Here is a 20,801-nt window from a genome sequence, read left to right as displayed (position 1 = left end):
AGAGAGAGACAGAAATTATTTCTTTTTTCAGAATCTCAGGGTCACACAGAAAACCAACAACCACCTATGGCAGCTGTATAGTTGTGAGCAAGTCACCCTTGGCATAGTGAATCAAGAATAAATACGCTTGGATTCAGTTTTATTACTGAGGTAGGCTGAATAATGGCCCCCAAAGATATTCAGGTTCCCATCTAAGGAATCTGTAGATGCACCTTATATGGCAAATAGACTTTGCATGTATGATTAAATTAAGTATAACTAGAAGGATGGATTATTCTGGATTCTCTGTGTGGGCCCTAAATGTAATCACGACAGTCTTTTTAGGAGAAAGGCAGAGGGAAAATTTTTGACATAAAGGGAAACAGGAGGTATGATGATGTAAACAAGAGGTTGGAGTGATGTGAGGAAAAAGTCATAAGCCAAGAAATGTAGATGGGCTCTGAAAACTAGAATAGACAAGGAAAATGGAATCTCCTCTAGAGCCCTCAGAAGGAAGGAGTTTTACCACCACCTTGGTTTCAGCCCTGTCAGACTAATTTCAAGCTCTGACCTTTAGAATCGTGTTGTTTTAAGCCACTAAATTTGTGGTAATTTGTTAGACTGACAATAGGAAACTAATAGAGTTGTTGACTATGCCATTGTTAAGTCATGTATCCTTGTGCAGTTCACCTAACTCTGTCACTGCTTTTGTTCCTTTTAAATAAGGTTGGGTTTAACATTGCACACATTACAGATCTTTTGAGGTTGTCATAAGAATTGTGAAGTTGTACCTGAAATAAATACGTTGGACTTTTCTAAAGAATGATATTCTTATGAAAAAACGGAGCATCAAAAACCAGTTATTGAGTCATTGGTTGTTAGACTCGACACCAGTTAGAAACATGGTGGAAATTTTTCACTTACTTTATGGATTTGAAATGGCCACATTTTATTTTGATCTACAGAAGATTTCCAGATCCATTGCTAAAGCGATCAATTAGTTTCCTATTTAACAGTTGCATTTTCATAATTTTACTTAACAACAAACAAAATGTTCTGTTCTGCATGGTTTCTAACCCATATGCCCTTACTTTGCCGGTTCTATTTGAGAACAGAGGGCCTGTCTCATAAGTTGCAAAACCTTGGAGTTCAAGTCTGTGTGAAGAATGTGCAAAAATTCTTGTACTGTTGGGACTGCTGACTGCTTCCTAGCCTGAAGGAAATCAGTTGTCTTATGTTTTTACCTTTGCTTTAGAAATGACTTCTTTTTTGCTTGCTATCTTGATAAGTCTCTGAAAGACATAATGATTCCATTTGCTTTTTAAGTTTTAAATAATAATATTTACTTGCAAATACTTTTTCAAGTAATATAATTTTATCTATTTTTATTTGTTTTTCAATTCTTGTAAGCTGAATGCGCTGTTACATAGCCTAAACCAAGAATGAGATAAGTACATTGGTGAACTAATGCCTTAAGTATTAACCCGTATGATAACATACTTCATTTCGTTCTTGGATTTCTGCACTGTCTGATGAATTTGCACAAGTTATTACAAAATAAACTGTGATCATGTTGCTTCTTGTTCTCTCATATATTGCAGTTTGTATGCAGTTTTAGATACCAGGGCTTAAAAATATTATAGTGATTTTATGTAAATATGTATAGTCTTTTTCTAGTGGTGATTCATATTAATGGGTTTAAATGGAAAAAAATGGTCCATGTAAGGAGCCATAGCACTGTCAATTAAAAATGTCAAACTCTAATATTTATGAAGAGGTTTATTCTGAACCATATCTAAGTGACCAATGGCCCATGACACAGCCTTCAGGAGATCATGAAAACATGTGCCCATGTTGGTGGTTGGACTCCAGCTTGGTTTTATATATTTTAGGCAGATATAAGACACCAGTCAGTACATGTAAGATGTACATTGGTTCAGTCCAGAAAGGCAGAACAACTGGAAGCAGGTGCTGGGAGGGGGGTAGCTTGCAGGTCATAAGCAGATTCAAAGATTTTCTGATTGGCAATTGATTGAAAGAGTTACTATCTAAAGATCTGGAATCAATAGAAAGGAGTGTCTGGGTTAAGGTAAGGGGTTGTAGAGACCAAAGTTTTTTCATGCAGATGAAGCCACTAGGTAGCAGGCTTCAGAGAGAATAGCTTGTAAATGTTTCTTATCAAACCTAAAGAGCCTGTTCTATTGGTAAATATAAAAGGGAGGAAGGTATAATGAGGCATGTCCAGCTCTCCCTTCCCATCATAGCCTGAACTAGATTTTCAGGTTAACTTTGGAATGCCTAGCCAAGAGGAGGGGTCCATTTAGATGGTTGGGGGGCTTTGGATTTTATTTTTGTTATACAGTATATAGTTAATTCACATTACTTTGTTCATATGTTTTGGGTATATAATGTAAATTCATTTCTCAATACAGTGACATTAAGAGCTCTTTGCCACAAATGACTTATAGCTGTGACATATGAGCTACAGCTTGTGAGTTATACACAGCATCTAGAGGGTTTAAGATTCGATATTACTGAAGTTTGGAAATCTTGAGTGTCCTGAGTAGAATGACGGTCCTCTTTTACAAAGAACCTGGAAAATTGAATAGCGCCTTTTTAAGGAAGTCTGTGATCCATTAATGTCTCTACTCCCTAGAATTCGTGTCTAGGGGCTATGGAGCAAGTGTCCATGATTAAATGACATGGAGTTAATAGTAATCAAGGAGATTCTGAAATGGGAAAAGTTCCATTATACCCCTTACAGGATGTGCCGTGGGGGCATGGCTCACTTCTTCGGTGACCCGTCGCTCAAACTTCTGGGGGGAGCATGCAGATGGGCAGGCTGTGGGGCTCCGACCCCACAACAGTGTCTAGGGGTGAATGTTTACAGCTGAAGCCCCAGTGGGCGTGTGTTACAGTATGCTCCTTCAGTTTAGCCATCTGTAGGTGCCTTGTGTTAGTCAGCTCAATTAGACCCCACCCTGCCTTATCACAAGGACAAAGGGCTTTCTGTATCCCGGGGTTTCTTGCCTTGTTGTACCAGAAGAATCAGATCACATATGAGCTTGGAGAATGATTGCAAGGTTTTATTGAGCGGAAGTGGCTCTCAGCAGATGGTTGGGGAGCCACAAGGGAGATGGAGTGGGAAGGTGGTTTTCACCTGGATTCAGGCTGCTCAGTGGCCGGGCTGTCCTCTGACCACCCTGGCCAAACTGCACGTCGTGGTGGTTGGTGGCTTGCCAGCGACTGTTGGTGTGCTCTTACACTGGCGTGTTCCTTTCGACATCCAGCTGCTTGTGTGTTCTTCCACCTATGTGTTCCTCTTGATGTCCAGCTACTTGTGTGTGTGCCCAGTAGGGTCTTAGGGTTTTTATGGGGGCATAATGGGCCAAGGTGGTCTTGGGAAATGCAGCATTTGGCAGGAAAACAGAAATACCTGTCCTCACCTAGGTGTGTGGGCACAGTCCCAGGGATGGAGCCCTAGCCAGGGACCACAACCTTCCCTTCCCAGCACTTCCATGCTCCCCTTCTGTATCAATTCGAGGTGTATGTCATAGTGGAAGGGGCATTGAACTTGGAGTATGAAGTTCATAGCTTGTGTATGAACTCCACCATTCATAGCTGTGTTACAGGTCCCTTCATTTTTGTGAACCTCGGTGACCTCAACTAAAAAATGACTATACATTATAATACTACTCCCCTACCTATTCCATAAGGTTGTCATAATGAAAAAGATTATATATTCATAATTCAGTTATTCATCAACAAGTATATTTTGAGCATCTTCTGTGTGCTTGAGTTTGTGCTAGGCCCTGAGGATTCAGCGGTGAACAGGATCGACATAGACACAGTCCCTACTTCCATTAAGGTTACATTCTACTGGAAAATACAGACGTTAAAGAAGTAAATGCATAAATAAATATGTAGTTATGACTTCTGATAAGTACCAAGAAGAAAGAGGACAGAGTTTAGAGTGAGAGTGTAACAAAAGACTTACTTTAGATAATGTGATCAGGGAGGATGCCACTCCGGAGGTGATGCTTAAACTGAGTTCCAAAGGAAATAAGAAAGAAACAGGTATGTGATGTGCAAGGAAAATAACATTTCAGGCTGGGGGCTAGCAACTGAAAGGACCTAGATGAGGAAATTATCTTGGCATATTTGAGGAACACAGGTGATCCCTGGTGTGGCTAGAACAGACTGAATGATGTGCAATAAAATTGGAATTGAAGTCAGAGGAGAGATCAAATAAAGCCAGTGGTAAACTTTATAAACTGTAAAATCCTATACAAGTTTAAAGTGGTGGTGGTATGATTGGCACTATTATCATCAATATAACATTGCTGAGTTCTTTCATCCTTGTAATGTGTGGCCCCAACTGACTCTTGACGCATGAAGATAAGTCTGTGGACTCCTGTTTTTATGGTTTGACTCTGAGCTAAATTGGGTGAAAGCTGGATTCCCCTAACTTTATTTAAGACCAAAAAAAAAAAAAAAATCTTAGGTTTCTTCTGTAGTTACTTTCCCCCAAATGAGATTTTTCATATCTTGTGGTTCCTAATTGGGTCACTGAATCAGTGCTCATTAGAACAATATGTTGATGTGCAGAAGTAAAACATATATGTTCACCACTTGGTGGTCTGTGGCTCTTCAAGGAGAGAAGTCAGAAAAACCACGTTGAACTGACCTTGGAAAATGTTTGTGTAGAGATAGATTTAAATACTGTTTTAGTAGCAGCCTGTCAGTAAAAGCTTTATTCACTCTTAATCTCTTAGGAAAACAAAAGATTCTGCCAATAAGAATCACACATTTCATCAGACGCGTATCTAAAAAGATGGACTTACAGGTGAAGTTCTATTTGTAAATTTGGAGTCAAGGGAATACTCATCACTCCTAACTCAGTTTATCACTTAAAAGAGTTGTGAAATGTGGTGTCATTAGGCTTCTTTTTTAATTAAAGAGAGTTCAATTTTATTTTCTCTATAATGTTAGCCTTTGAGGGTGTCAGTATTCATATTCATCACTTTTAGAAGAGAGAAATTAGGATATCGTTTTGGTTACTTTCTTTTTTAAATCAGTTCCCTCTGAACCTAGTTATCTAAACAAAGTAGTAAACTATGTTATAGGATTTTGTCCTTTGCTGGAAAGCAGTCAGTTTGTTGCTGTATGTAGCTGATTGGAAGGGAGATTCCTAACTCTTACTGACCAATAGCTATTATCAATATAACTTAATTGCTGTGTGTTAAATGGTGATGATCAACTTTGTGATTAACCTGTCAAAATTGTGCTGAAAAATTAAATTATAGTTACAGTCAAAACAGAGTGTCCAATTTATGCAAAATTAATGTGAGCTAACAGTTTTCACAATGACTTATTTTTTAGAATACCACTGTGATATAATAAAAATAGATACATTTTATTTTTGTCCCTGGTTTTTGGCACAGAGATTCTAAAACCCTTGGAATTTCCTGAGCGAGATAGAGGAGTGTTTCTTTCAATCACATCTGAGTTTGTACTAATGAGGTGACTCTTGGAGGTGGGGAGGTCAGAGAGCTGCAGGATGGAGGCTGGTTACCAGAGGGGGAACCTCCATAGAAACCCCTAAACAACAGTGTTCCAGGAACTTCTGTACTGGTAAACACATCTACATGCTGGGAAGGTGGTGCAAATTGATTTCACAAGTACAGAGGCTCCTGCATTTGGGACCCTTCTGGGACAAGCCATATGTACCTATTCATCTTGCTACTCATTTGTTATCTTTTATAACAAACTATAGCAAGTAGGGCACTTCCTGAGTCCTGCGAATTGTTCTAGTTAATTGTCAATCCTGAGAGCTGATAGTGGGAACTCCTGAAGTTTCAATTAACCAGTTAGAACTGTGGGTCACTATGGGATCCCACTTTTGGCTGGCGTCTGAAATGGGAACAGTCTTTTGGGACTGAGCCTTTTAACAATCTAACATTAATTCCACAAAGATAGTGTCAAGAATCAAATTGTGGGACACTCACTCGGTGTTGGAGAATGGAGAATTGGTTGTTGGTGTGGAAAGATGACACATATTTAAGTGTTAGGAAAAAAACCACATCACCATCCTGGCCAGCTACTTTGCTTTGCAATAAAAGAAAGAATATTTTCCATTTAAATTCCAAGCATCTTCTTCAGTTCTGGTGTTGTAGCCTTTATCAGCTTTCATAGGTTATAGTGGCAATAACTCTAAGGAGAACCTTTTGGAGCTCAGTCAGCTTACTCAGATAGACTCATGGCAAGCCATTAGCAAACCCTTGTTGTAAAAGTGGCAGCTTTGGGTCCAAGGCTGCTGTAGCAATATTTTCTGGGTGCTATCAAATGAAATTAATAAAATCATTTGTGTGGTACTTAGCATCATTACTAGCACATAGTAGATACTGAATATATATGCATGTTCATATATATTTATATGCATGTTTTTGTGTGTTTCTCTCTCTTTCTCTCTATGTGTATATGTATATATATGTATATATACACACATAAATGTTTATGTATGTACAGGTGTGCGTGTCTACACAGACACCCACACACACGCCTCAAAGCCTCAGTAAAACTGGGGATAATAATACTTACTTGGCTGTTATAAAGTTTAAGTGAGATAATATGCTTAGCACAGTGCTTAAAACAGTAACTGTTCTATAACTATATATTATTATTGTTATTATTATTATTATAGGTATACCTTATTAAACTCTATTATCTCTAAAATATAAATAGCACCTAATGCAAGTTATTTAATTCCCTCTGAAATTTAGATCATAAATAGGGGTGACATTCTCAATGTAGATCTGGGATACAGTAACTATTCAATAAATAGTAGTGAATTAGGGATGATGATGTCGATGATGATGATGATGATGATAAGGAAGATGATGTCACTGTCACCTGTCCTCTGGAAAAGAAATGTAGGCTAGCTGCTAGTCTTTCTGAATAGCAGGATTTTACTACTAGTTGATGCTCTCCCAGAATTGTTTCTATTACTAAATTCACTTTTAACATGCCTATCCTGCTGTCCTTTCTCATGCCTTCTCTCTCACGCTCTCTCTCTCTCTCACTCTTGCATGCCAAAGCAAGCTGTTTCTTTGTGAAAGCACCCATGACATAGTTGGGCTTACTATTTTTTAGGTCCAGCTGTACATTTTAATGAACACTTTTCATATTGTGGAATAATGATCCAGTCTTTCCTTCTTAAAACATGTAGGGTGAAATCCTCACTATTTTTATGAAACAGCGTCTGATCTTGAACTTTTATGACTCACCTCAGTCACTTCACCTGTATCTTGACCCTGTCAGATCATGTCTTTATTTAAACTTTTGGTATTTTGTTCTTTATATGTTTTTGCATTAGTTTTTATTTTAAAAACATTTCTTTAAAGTATTTTTATCTTTACTATTGTGGTTTTGGTGCCTTCTTAAATTTTATGCTAGGGATGACTACTGCCTCATTCCTGTCACTGGAGGATATCATATGCAACTATGTGATATAAATACAACTTGCAATTGTGGGATTCACCTTTTCTGAGTATGAATATGGAAATCTATAATAGTAGTTGAATTTTTACTATCTATTGATTTGGAGAACAAATAATAACAAGAAGCTATCATGAATTTGATAACACTTTGAAATGAATTTGTATTTTAGTTTAAACAACAGCATCTACACATATTGAAAAAAAAATGTGTGTTTAAGTGCAAGACTTATTTATTCAGTCTATAGACGGTGCTTTGCATATATAGAGCTTTGTAGACCCTTTACAATGGGTCTACAAAGAGTTACAAACCCTAACTCTGTTTCTCCCTCCCTATTGTTCATCCCGACAGAGATCTCTGGACCACGGATTAGAAACCACTGCTGTAAGAATTCAGATATAAGGAAAATCAGTGTGCCTAAAATATGTTTAGAGAATATAGGACTTTGATATCCATGAGCATTTGAATACCTTGGCCAAGATTATACAGCCAATAACTTAGCAGAGTCAGGATCCATATCCAGGATTTTACATTGACATGACTTTGGCATGAATTTGAAAAATGAGTAGGAGAAAAGGAGTAAATGGATGTGGGAAGACATTCTATTTATTGAGTGCCGTTTGGGTGCCAAGCTCAAAGCCAGGCACTTTGCATTCCTCTTTCATGTAGTCTATGAAATAGGTGTTATTACGCCCATTTTACATTTAAGAAAACTGAGTCTCAGAGCATTTGAATACCTTGCCCAAGGTCTTATAGTCAATAATTTTAGAGCCAGGATCCGTATCCAGGATTTTACATTTTCGTTGTTCGACTAAGAGAGGAAGAAGTCAGCTACTGTTAATGCTGGTAAAAAAAAGTTTGAATTTAAACTGGTAAGTCAGGAGTATACAGAAATTAGTTGTTTGCTTTTATACTTTCCTCTTTTGGCAGGCCCATCTTAACTGCCTAGGTGTTTTTAAATGTCCTGTTGAGGAAGTTTGTGTGTTTTTCTAGGCCGTTATTCAACAGATTATTTTGTCTTTCATTGATTTATTATTAACATTTACCTCTACTCTCTAGGCTCTTTACATAGTCTAGAATAGTCTGTTTTTCACAGGCTATCTCGAACAAGTTGCAAAAACATAGATAGTTCCTTTACTGGCCCTTTCTAAATTCTTCAAATTGGATTTTAAAAAGTAGATTACAATTACAAATAAGTTGCATCAATATAGAAACACCTCGACTTGCTCACTTTCTCAAAGTAATAAGGCAAATGTTAAAAAATCATTTCTGCATTACGCATTAATGCAATACAGATGATGAAATGGCTTTCCTCATTTTCTCTTTAGTTTTCTTTCATGATTTTTACAAAGTGAATTTATGAACAGTTCAGTGCAGCTTTTCGTTTTTAAGGTATTAATGATTCTTCCAAGTTTTCCATTATTTTGCATTCAAATATGGCCAGGAGATGTGAATATTAATTACATTTTTTTAATGATTTTTATTATAGCAAAACATTCTCCATTGAGTTTTTTGGTGTAACATGGAAAACTTTTCTGTTGTGAAAGTGTATGTACTACTGAACGGCAAGAGAACTTATGGAAATTTTAAAGTTCTTAGATGAAGCTTAACTGTGGAAATATTCTACTTTTTCATCTCCCACTAAAATCATTAAGGCTCTCTGCGTCTTGAGACATGAATTCTTCACTTTGACTGTAGGTACCTGTTAATAGAAGTTTACTAAACATGTTTTAATATCAGAAAGGGTTGTAATTCTGGGTTTTGAGCTATGTCCCTTTCCTTTGCCTTTTAGATTTTTGTGATTGTGTCTTGGACTAATGCCAGTAGTTATTGTGGATATTTATGAGCTAGCGAGTACTTATGAGACATCTGGGTTTCCATACACTGTAAAGTTGAACAATTAAAAGCACAAACTTTGGATTCAGGATACATGTTTTTAAATCTCATGTAATGGATCAAGCCATCATTTAATGGTGGTTGTCTTGAGTAGGTTACTCACGTTTACCCTCTTCTCAGAGAGTTCCTTTCTTTATCTGTCAAATGAAGATAATAATACCAACATCATAGATTTATTTTGAGGATTTAGAGATAATGTTATATGCTTCACACTGTGCTTAGTACATAATAGGCACTCGATTAAAGCACTCAATTAAAGGTAAAGCTAACAAAATTATGATGAATATTATTTTAATGTTAGCAAAGAAAACATGCTTATGAGCTCAAAGATTTAGGATATAGTATGCCTGGCAGAGACCACTACCAAACTGTCCCAAAAAGTAGTTGCTTTTTTCTTTTAGGAAGTCTCCAGGTCTTACAACTCAGAGTTTGGAAGGGTTGGGGAGAGAGAAAAGGGATCAGATAATTTGTATTTTTAATGCTTAGGCTTGCTAGGTAGTTGAGTATCTGAAAAATGAATATGGAAACTTGCCTCAGTTGACAAAAGTAGAATGTAAGATAGGGAAAGAGAAATAGTGCCTCAACCAAACAAGTAAGAGCAATAGTTTACTGGTTTTCAGGTATGATATATAGACTACCCATCTCTACCCAGAGTAGTGTTTTTAATGCAGATTCCTAGGCCCAGGTCTTGACTTTCTGAAGTATATTTTCAGTCATACTGAGGTTTGAAAATCTCCTGGTATAACAAAATAAGGTTGATATGAGTTCAAATTTTTATTTTATTTTTCCACTTATTAACTGTATCCATGGCTCCTGTACTTCTTATGTTCCACTCCAACTCTGCTTTTACCACTCTAGCCTTTTTTTCTCCTTGTTATTATGTAACTCAATCAACTAACTGTACATACTCAATTAGATAGTTGTGTAACATGCCATCATTTGGTCTTAAACCATTGGAGTGCTATCACTGGCTCACCCTATTGAACTTGTACAGTTTTCTAGCTGACAGCTGTTTTTTTAATTTCCTTACCTCTCATCCACAATGTCTGGTCCTGACATGACTGCCAATTCTTCTCCCTAGTTTCTATGTGGTCTGAGTTACTACCCTGACCAATCTGATGCCCAGGGTTGTTTGTTTTTTATAAGTTTACCCAATTTAGAGCCCCGATAGCAAACTTAATTCAAGGGTATGGGCTCAGATGCAAAACTCCAGAGTGTATAGCCTACAGATTCTATATTCACCCAATACTTCTTTGTACCCCAGTGCCGATCATGTCCATATCTAACTGAAAAGGCAAAAGCACATGTGCTAGGTGTGGAGAAATGGACAAGGATTCTGCACTTAAGCAGAATCTCAAAAAATAAACAATAATTTTATTATTAGAGATGAAGAGAAAGGACACTCCTGTGAGAGGTAACAGTAAGAGCAAATACATGACTTAGGACTAGTAAATGACTCAGTGTTAGGTTTTCTATAAACATTCCATTGTTTCTCACGGTGCAGTATGAGTAACGCCTGCTTCAAAAGTCTCAGAGGGTAACTGTTTAAAATTTTATTCATGGGTGCTCTAGACTTATTAAATTTGGATCCATGGGAATGCGACTCAACAGTCTGCATTTTCAACAACAGGCGCACCATCAAAAAACATCAAGTAGCTATATGTAACGAAGCATATGTAGTTGAAGACTTGAGAAGATTGAGCCATGTATTTCTGAAAGGGCTGAAAAGTATATAGTTTAGAGAATGCTCTCTTTCTATAAAAAAGTGGCAGCATTTGCAATTTGCCTCACACTACGGAACCGATACCATTTGAGTTATAATCCACAAGATTCTAGAAGAAAAGAAAGTTATCTGATCTAAAGTCCAGTAAGTTTTGTTGTGTGTGTGAGGGAAGGATGAAGGGAGAGAGAGAGACTGAGGGGGGGGGGAGAGAGAGAGAGAGAGAATAGGATGACAGTGCAAGGAGGCCCTGGTGTGACTTCTAAGTAGCAGGGAACCTTCAGTAAGAAAGAAGGCACAGTCTAAAGACTTGAAACCATGGAAATTAGTGGTGGAAGTGGCCATGGGTTCAGGCACCTCTGCCTTTGGAAAGTGAGTGAACAGTAGAAAGAACTACCTCTTGTGGCTTGAGTGCCAGTTCGGCCACAGTATAGTAGAACACCAGGTGGACTGCTAAGATTTTTGACTCTATTATCTGCCTCCTGCACAGCATCTTTGAATCTACCTGGGATCTGGGGGAACTCACCATACTGACGAGAAGAACACTGGCCAGGCTGGTTTTGTCACCTGCTAATTGTAGAGCCCCGGGGCCTTGAGCAAACAGGCAGTAGCCAGGGGGTGATTACAGCAGGCCTTGGGTGAGACACAGTGCTGTTTGCTTCAGGTCTGACCCAGTGCAGTCATAGTGGTGGTGGCCACTGGTACTTGTGTCACTCTATTCCTACCTTTGGGTAGTGCAGAACAGAGAGAGAGAGAGAGAGAGAGAGAGAAACTCCATTGCTTGGGAGAAGGTAAGGGAAGAGAGCAAGAGTCTCTGCCTGGTAATTCAGAGAATTCTCCTGGAAATAGCCCAACACCATCAAGGTGATACCTCTATGAGTATGCAACAGCCAAAGCATTAATGGACTTGGCATGCCTTCTGAAGCAGCTGCAGCTTGGATCACAAGCCCAATTTATTTTGAATATCTGGAGAGCTTTTCTAAGAGAGGTACAAACAAGCCTAGACATTGAAGATTACAAGAAATACCTAACTTTTTAATGCCCAGATGACAAAGAACATCTACTAACATCAACACCATCTAGGCAAACATGACCTCATTAATTACTAAATAAGACACCAGGGACCAATCCTGGAGAAACAGAGGTATGTGAACTTTCAGACTGATAATTCAAAATAGCTGTGATGAGGAAACTCAAAAGAAATCAAGATAACACAGAGAAGGAATTCAGAATTCTATCATATAAATTTAACAAAGAGATTAAAATAATTAAAAAGAAACAAACAGAAATTCTGGAGCAGAAAATGCAATGAGGATACTGAGAAATGCATCAGAGTTTTTTAATAGTGGAATTGATCAGACAGAAGAAAGAAGTAGTGGTCTTGAAAACTGGCTACTTGAAAATGCATAGTCAGAGGAGACAAAAGAAAAAAGAATAAAAAAAAGTAGCATGCATACAGAATCTAAGATATGGTGGAAAAGGGCAAATCTAAAAGTTACGGGCCTTAGAGAGGAAGTGGAGAAAGAGATACGGGTAGAAAGTTCATTCAAAGGAAAAATGACAGAGAAACTTCCAAAACAGAGAAAGATATCGGTAAACAAGTACAAGAAGGTTGTAGAACGCCGAGCAGATTTAACCTAAAGAAAACTGCCTCAAGGCATTTAATAATCAAACTTCCAAAGATCAAGGATAAAGAAAGGATCCTAAAAGCAGCAAAAGAAATAACATAAAATGGATCTCCAATGCATCTGGCAGCAGACTATTCAGTGGAAACCTTATAGACTAGGAGAGAGTGGGACGAAATATTTAAAGTGCCAAAGGCATTATAATGATAATGAGCAAAAAGTAATCTCCTGAAAGTACAAAATTCACTGGTAAGAGGAAATACACAGAAAAAAACACAGATTATTATATCACTGTGACTGTGGTGTGTAACACTCTTATCCTAAGTAGAAGAACTAAACGATAAACCAATCAAAAACAATAACTACAGCATCTTTTGGAGACATAGACAGTACAATAATATGTAAATAGTAACAACAGAAAGTTAAAAAGCAGGGGGATGGTGTTAAGGTGTAAAGTTTTTATTAGTTTTATTTTGCATGTTTGTTTCTTAATGCAAACAGTGTTATTATTAGCTGAAAATAGTGGGTTATTAGATAATATTTGCAAGCCTCATGGTAACCTCAAAAAAATATACCGTGGATATACAAAAAATACAAAAGCAACAAACTAGATCATATCACAGAATCACCTTCGCTAATGGAAGACAGGAAAGAAAGAAAGAAAAGATCACAAAACAACAAGAAAACAAATAACAAAATGGCAGGAGGAAGTCTTTACTTACCACAACAACATTTAATATAAGTGGACTGAATTATCTAATCAAAAGTTGAAGAGTGAATGAATGGATATTAAAAACAAAAGCAATTAATCTGTTGCCTGTAAGAAACATGTTTCACCTCTAAAGATAGATATAGACTGATACATATGTACATATACATAGTCTGAAAATAAAGGGATAGAAAAACATATTCCATGTCGATGGAAAACAAAAAAAGAGCAGGAATAGCTATACTTATATAAGACAAAATTGATTTCAAGACAAAAACTATATGAGACAAGGTAGGTCACTATATAATAATAAAGGAGTCAATTCAGCAAGAGGATATAACAGTTTTAAATATATATGTACCCAACGCTGGAGCATCCAGATATATAAAGCAAATATTGTTAGAGCTGAAGAGAGGTAGTCCCTAATAAAATATTAACTGGAGACCTATATCCCACTTTCAGCATTGGACAGATCTTCCAGATGGAAAATCAAAAAAGAAATATTGAAATTAATCTGCATTATAGACCAAATAACAAGAAAAATGCTGCAAACTATACAGATGTATGGAAATTAAATAATATGCTGCTGAATTACCAGTTCGTCAAGGAAGGAATTAAGAAAGAAATTGAAAAAAATTTTGAAATAAATAATAATGGAAACACAACATACCAAAATGGATGAGATACAGCAAAAGCAGTAGTAACAGGGAAGTTTATAGATATAAGTGTCTACATCTGAAAAAGGGGAAACTTGAAATAAGTAACCTAACAATGCATCTTAAAGAACAACAAAAGCAAGAGCAAACCAAAAGCAAAATTAGTACAAGAAAAGAAATAATAAGGAAATAAATGAAATTAAAATGAAGAAAACAAAGCAGATCGGTGAAAGTAAAAGGTGGTTTTTGGAAAAGCTAAACAAAATTGACCATCCTTTAACTAGACTAACTAAGGGAAAAATGAGAGATGTAAATAAATAAAATCAGACATGAAAAAGGAGACATTACAATTGATACTGCACAAAATAAAAACATTATTAATGGCTACTATAAGCAACTATACGCCAGTAAGCTGGAAAATATAGAAGAAATGGACAAATTTCTACACACATGAAACCTACCGACATTGAACCACGAAGAAATCCAAAATCTGAGCACAACAGTAACAAGTAATGAGATCAAAATCATAAGTAAAAGTCTCCCAGTAAAGAACTACCTTGAACCTGAAGGTTTGACTGCTGAATCCTACCAAATGTTTACAGAAGAAATACTTTTAATCCTACTCAAAGATTTTGAAAAATAGAGGAGAGAATACTTCCAAACTATGAGGCCAGCTTCTCCTTGACACCAAAACAAGACAAAGACATATCAAAAAAAGAAAACTGATGCAAAAATTCTCAGCAACATACTAGCAAAACAAATTCAACAATATATTAGAAAGATCATTCATCATAACCAAGTGGTATTTATTCCTGGGGTGCAAGGATAGTTCAACATGCAAATCAATCAGCGTGATACATGATATCAACTGAGTGAAGAATACAAATCATATTATCATTTTAATTGTTGCTGAAAATCATTTGATAAAATTCACCATCTCATTATTATGAAAGCTCCCAATAAACTGGGTATAGAAGAAACATATCTCACCTTAGTAAAAGCTCTATGTGATATGCACACAGCTAGCAAAATACTGAATGGAGAAAACTGAAAGCATTTTCTCTAAGATCTGGAACATGTCAAGGCTGCTTACTTTCACCACTGTTATTCAACATAGTGCTGGAAGTCCTACTAGAGCAATTTGACAAGAAAGAAATAAAGGGCAACCAAACTGTAAAGGAGGAAGTCAAATTATCTCTGCAGATCATATGGTATTATATTTGGAAAAACCTAAAGACTCTGCAAGAAAACTATTAGAAACTGATCTACAAATTCAGTAAAGTTGTAGGATACAAAATCAACATACAAAAACCATTAGCATTTTTATATGCCAACAGTGAACAATCTGAAAAAGAAATAAAAAATTAATCTCATTTGCAATAGCCAGAAATAAAATTAAATAACTGGACGTTAAACAAAGAAGTAAATGATCTAATGAAAACCATAAAACATTGATGACAGGAACTGAAGAGGACTCCAAAAAATGGAAATACATCTCATTTTCATGGATTGGAAGAATCAATATTGTTTAAATGTTCATCCTACCCAAAGTGATCTCCAGATTCAGTGCAGTCCATATCAACATACCAATGGCATTCTTCACAAACATACAAACAACAATCTGTACAGTTATATAGAACCACAGAAGACACAGAATAGTTAAAGCTATCTTAAACAAAAAAGAACAAAACTGGAGGAATCACATTATCTGACTTCAAATTGATGGTGGTGGTGGCCTATCTGGAGCAGCCTCTGTGGGGATGCCAGCTACAGTGGGGGAGATGCAACTGGGCCTACACACTGTGCAGAGCCAGCAGGGGCTGGTAACTGGTGGGAGCCCCATCCCCTACTGAGTTGGCAGGGTGGGAGCCCCATGCTCCTGTGTGCAGCTGCAAATGCCCAGCCAGAGTTCTGAACCCAGGCATCCCTGCCCTCTTGCAAGGCTGGAAAGCCATCCCTGCTTCTGCAGGCTCAGAAGTGCCTTCTCCCTCTCTCTGGCCTCTTTCCGCTCCTGGTGCCTGCTCTTGGGTGAAGCAAAGTTGTGGCCATGTCTGGGTGCTGTAGCAACCCAACTGGGTGTTTGCATGATTGGAGCGGTGCTGACACACCAGACCCTGCTGCCTCAGCTTCCTCTGGACTTTGAGCACTGAGGATCATGAGAGGGATACCAAGGAAGCTGAGGGTTGCTTGGCACGGGCCTGCAGGCACCCCTTGGCACAAACAGCCTGGGTGCTATGGATGGCAGGTTGATGGTGGCAGAAGGCAGACAGTCTCCTGGGTGGAAAGGGATGGGTTTCAGGTGAAACCCCACCTTCAAGCCAGATACAGTCTGAAGCCTGGAGGCCAGGCTGCCAGTTCCAGGTGGAGTCCATGGCCCAGAGTGATAACTTCGGTGTTTTTTCTTGGCCCACCCATGGCTTCCCATGGACCAATCAATAACCATTTCCTCCCTGTGAGCCCATAAAAACCCCAGACTCAGCCAGACTCTGACAGACACTGAGATTACTAGCTGCAGGAAGGCGCTACTCACCTTGGGTCTCCTGAGTGTTCTGTCACTCAATAAAGCTCATCTCCTGGCTGACACATGCACCCCTGCTCACTATGTTGTGGGTAACAAGAGAGAAGAGCTACAGTCCTTTGGGGAGCCCAGACTTAGGGTGTCCCTGAGCCAGAGATGTGACATCCTCTTTGGGGCTCTGCAGTTCCTGGCATCTGCAAGCACCACTACGTTCCCCACATGCAGACGCAGGTGGTTGCAGTGGAAGGCACATGTGGTACATCTGGTCCAGTCACAGCCTTGTATGGAGCTGGTACCTGTGTCAGTGCCTGGAGCTGCCTGCCCAACAGCAGAAGCCAGCATGCCTGGCTGTGCACAGTGTCTGGTCCCCACACTTGCTCACCCACAGACCCCTCACTTCTCTGCCCCTGGCTTGCCCTTGGCAGGTATGGGATCCAGGACAGCGGTGCGAGCCAAGTGCAGCCTGCCAAACTGAATGGGTGGAATAAGCCTAGAAGTTGTAAGTAATACTGAAGCACAAGGTCCTGCCAGCTACAGAGTTTTCTAGCTTGCAAAATTACACCCCAAGGATCCCATGACAAAATTATACTACAGTGCTATAATAACCAAAACAGCATGGTATTGGCATAAAGACAGACACACAGACCAATAGAACAGATAGGAGAACCCTGAAACAGATCCACACATTTACAATAAACTCATTTTCGGCAAAAGTGCCATGAACATACACTGGGAAAAAGAGAGTCACTTCAATTAATGGTACTGGAAAACTGGACATCCATATGCAGAAGAATGAAAGTGGACCCCTATCTCTTGCCATATACAAAAATCATATTTAAATGGATTAAAGACCTAAATCTGAGATGTTGAAAGTACTACAAGACACTGCTACAAGAAAACATTGGGGGAGACTTTAGGATATTGGTCTGGGCAAAAATTGCTTGAGTAACACTGCACTGGCACAGGCAACTAAAGCAAAAATGAATAACTGTGATCACATCAAGTTACAAAGCTTCTGCACAGCAAGGGAACAATCAACAAAGTGAAGAGACAGCCCACAGAGTAGTAGAAAATATTTGCAAACTATCCATCTGAAAAGGCATTAATAACCAGAATATATAAGGAGCCCAAACTATTCTAGAGGGAAAAAAAAGCTTATAATCCAATCTAAAAATGGGCATACAGATGGCAAACAGAAATATGGAAAAATGCTCAACATTACTTATCACCAGAGAAATGTAAACCAAAACTACAATGATATATCATCTCACCCCAGTTAAAATGACTTATCTAGAAAGACAGGCAATAAAAAGTTCTGGTGAGGATGTGGAGGAAAGGGAACCCCCATACACTGTTGGTGGGAATGTACATTAGTACAACCAGTATGGAGAACTGCTCATAGGTTCCTCTAAAAACTGAAAATAGAGCTACCACGTGATTCAGCAATTCTACTGCTGGATATACCCCAAAGAAAGGAAATCAATATATCAAAGAGGTATTCTGCACTGCCATATTTGTTGTAGCATTCACATTAGGTAAGATTTGGAAGCAATCTAAGTGTCCATCAACAGATAAATTAAATGTAAAGGAAATGTGGTACATATGCACAGTGGAGTACTATTCAGTCATAAAAATGAGATCCTGTCATTTTCAACAGCATGGATAGAACTGGAGATCATTATATTAAGTGAAATAAATCAGGCGCAATAAGGCAAATGCCATGTGTTCTCACTTATTTGTGGAATCTAAAATTCAAAACAATTGAACTCATGGCCATAGAAAGAAGAAATGTGGTTACCAGAGATTGGGAAGTGTAGTGAGGGGGTCGGGAGGAGATTGGAATGGTTAATGGGTAAAAAGAAGTTGGAAAGAATGAGTAAGACCTACTGTTTCATAGCACAACAGGGTGACTGTTGTCAATAATAACTTAATTGCTAAATATTTAAACAACTGAGTATAATTGTATTGTTTGTAGCACAAAAGTATAAATGCTTGTGGGGATAGATACCCGATTCTCTATGATGTGGGGATGGATACCGAATTCTCTATGATGTGATTATTAACATTGCATGCCTGTTTCAAAACATCTCATGTCCCCCATAAATATATATACCAACTATGTGCTCACAAAAATAAAAAAAATAAAAAATACGTAAATTCTTACTTGATTGTATTTATACAGGTCTTTTACATATATTCTAATATATTTACATGAATAATCATAATAATTTATGAGGGTAAGAACTCATGTCCCTCTTTTAGACCTCAGGAAACTGAGGCCTTGAGGATTTAAGTGATTTGCTTATTACCTCATGTCTAATAGGTCAAATAGCCAAATGGTGAACCAAATTTGACTCAGAGTCCAGTATTATTGTTAATACACCACATTGTCTCCCTCACCTATTGAAATGATAGCAGTAATAATGACAACTGACATTAATTGAAAGCTTATCATATGTCAGACATTTTTAAAGCATTTTATTAATTTATTTAGTCATCTTTTTTGAGTTATTTTTTTCTACCAAAGTTGGCTTTCTTTCTTGACTTCTAAAATCCTTGTATCTAATGTATGTCTTTTCCATGCAAATCTTCACAATTCTTTAGGAAACACAGACCAAAAAATGTAGGAAAAAAATCCAAGAAAAAGGAGTGGTAGGGGGAACACATAAATTACAGGACTGGACACATTATGTTCATTTGGGACTATGTTCATGTAGTTGTCTCTGTCAATCAGTTGTAGGGCTGTAGTTAAGTAACAAGACATCACCTAATCTACTATTTAAAATGTTAGTTGACAGGGTACATTTCTATGAAAAAGTTTAGCTGAGCCTCCTATTTTATGAAGTTTAGGTTATTGTGCCAACATGCAACATGTAATGTCATGCTTGTTGCCCTAAGGTGTATTTATCATCTTCGAATTGTTTGCTTTCTCAAACTAGACAGGCAGAGAACAAAAACCAGTTGTATGTATTAATATATAGTAAGCTTTAAACTTAAGCCAATTTTAAATGGATTTCTAGTAGCTCATGAATCAAGTGTGATTAACAGCTTTAAGAAAGGTTCTTTTTTTATTTTATTTTTTAATTATACTTTAAGTTCTCAGATACCTGTGCAGAACGTGCAGGTTTGTTACATAGGTATACACGTGCCATGGTGGTTTGATGCACCCATCAACCCATCATCTACATTAGGTATTTCTCAAAATGCTATCCCTCCCTCCACCTCCTGACAGGCCCCGGTGTGTGATGTTCCCCTCCCTGTGTTCATGTAAAAGAAAGATTCTTTCCTGTCCACAAACAAAGGTCATTTTAGAACTTGGGGATAGGCAGAGGAAGAAAAACCTAGAAGGTGTCAGATGCTAGCAGAGCATTTTTGCCTGCTTCATTACTTTGCATCCCTCTTTTCTGGTTTAGTTCTTGGGCCTGAAAGTCAATATACTCTACTTTTCTTCAGTGAATGTCTTCTGATTTAGAATTAGGCCAAAACAGGCTTTGATTGAAAGACGAAAATACTGCTAGTAACTGATTTTACAGTGATTACAGCATCAATAGAATAGATTTTGTCAGTATTCTCGTGAGAGAACTATCCAAATGATGCATTGTGGTTTAAACAAGGCTTTCTGCTCTGAATAGGCCTATACTTAAAAGTATTTATTGAGTACCTGCAATGTATAAGGCACTCTGTTCTGTATTCTGAGGCACACCAACATAAATCGGATGTGAGACCTGCCCTTGAGGAGACTCTGTTATCTAGTAGAAATAACAAGACTTTTATATGAAAGTGTATTTTTTCACATTTCACATCATATTTCACAAAAAAATATCTAGGTATGTATATATTTTTTTCCAGATTTCTTCCTTTGCACACAATGATTAGGCTTGGCAAGCTTGCTTTTATGTAATAAGAGATCTTAAAATGCAGAAGCAGTTATATCAGCAGGTAACTGTGGAAGTAGAAGGCAAAAGAGAAGTACATTGCATTAATTTACTGATTGTTCATGCCTTACTGTGTGAATAACCATTATATATATATATATATAAATTAAAACCTCTTAACTTGTAAAGATAGAAATTACTGAATATATCATCTTGTTTTGCTGTACCATGTTAGTTTTCTTTTTGTTCAGATAGTTCTGTCTGTTATAATTTTATGGTATCCAGTCCATCACTGATGGGCGCCTAGGGTGATTCAATGTCTTTGC

At 37.6% G+C, this 20,801-nt stretch overlaps 1 protein-coding gene across 1 annotated transcript in view; it reads left to right on the top strand.

Annotated features, from left to right (window-relative positions):
- LOC105464496 (SH3 domain binding glutamate rich protein like) overlaps positions 1-20,801 on the top strand; it is a 93,767-nt gene that overhangs the window by 35,971 nt on the left and 36,995 nt on the right. The window lies entirely within an intron of this gene.

Source organism: Macaca nemestrina, chromosome X (genome assembly GCF_043159975.1).
Source record: "Macaca nemestrina isolate mMacNem1 chromosome X, mMacNem.hap1, whole genome shotgun sequence".
NCBI classification, from domain to species: domain Eukaryota; kingdom Metazoa; phylum Chordata; class Mammalia; order Primates; family Cercopithecidae; genus Macaca; species Macaca nemestrina.
The sequence above is the reverse complement of the archived record's forward strand: the minus strand, read 5'-3'. Positions and strand labels throughout refer to the sequence as shown.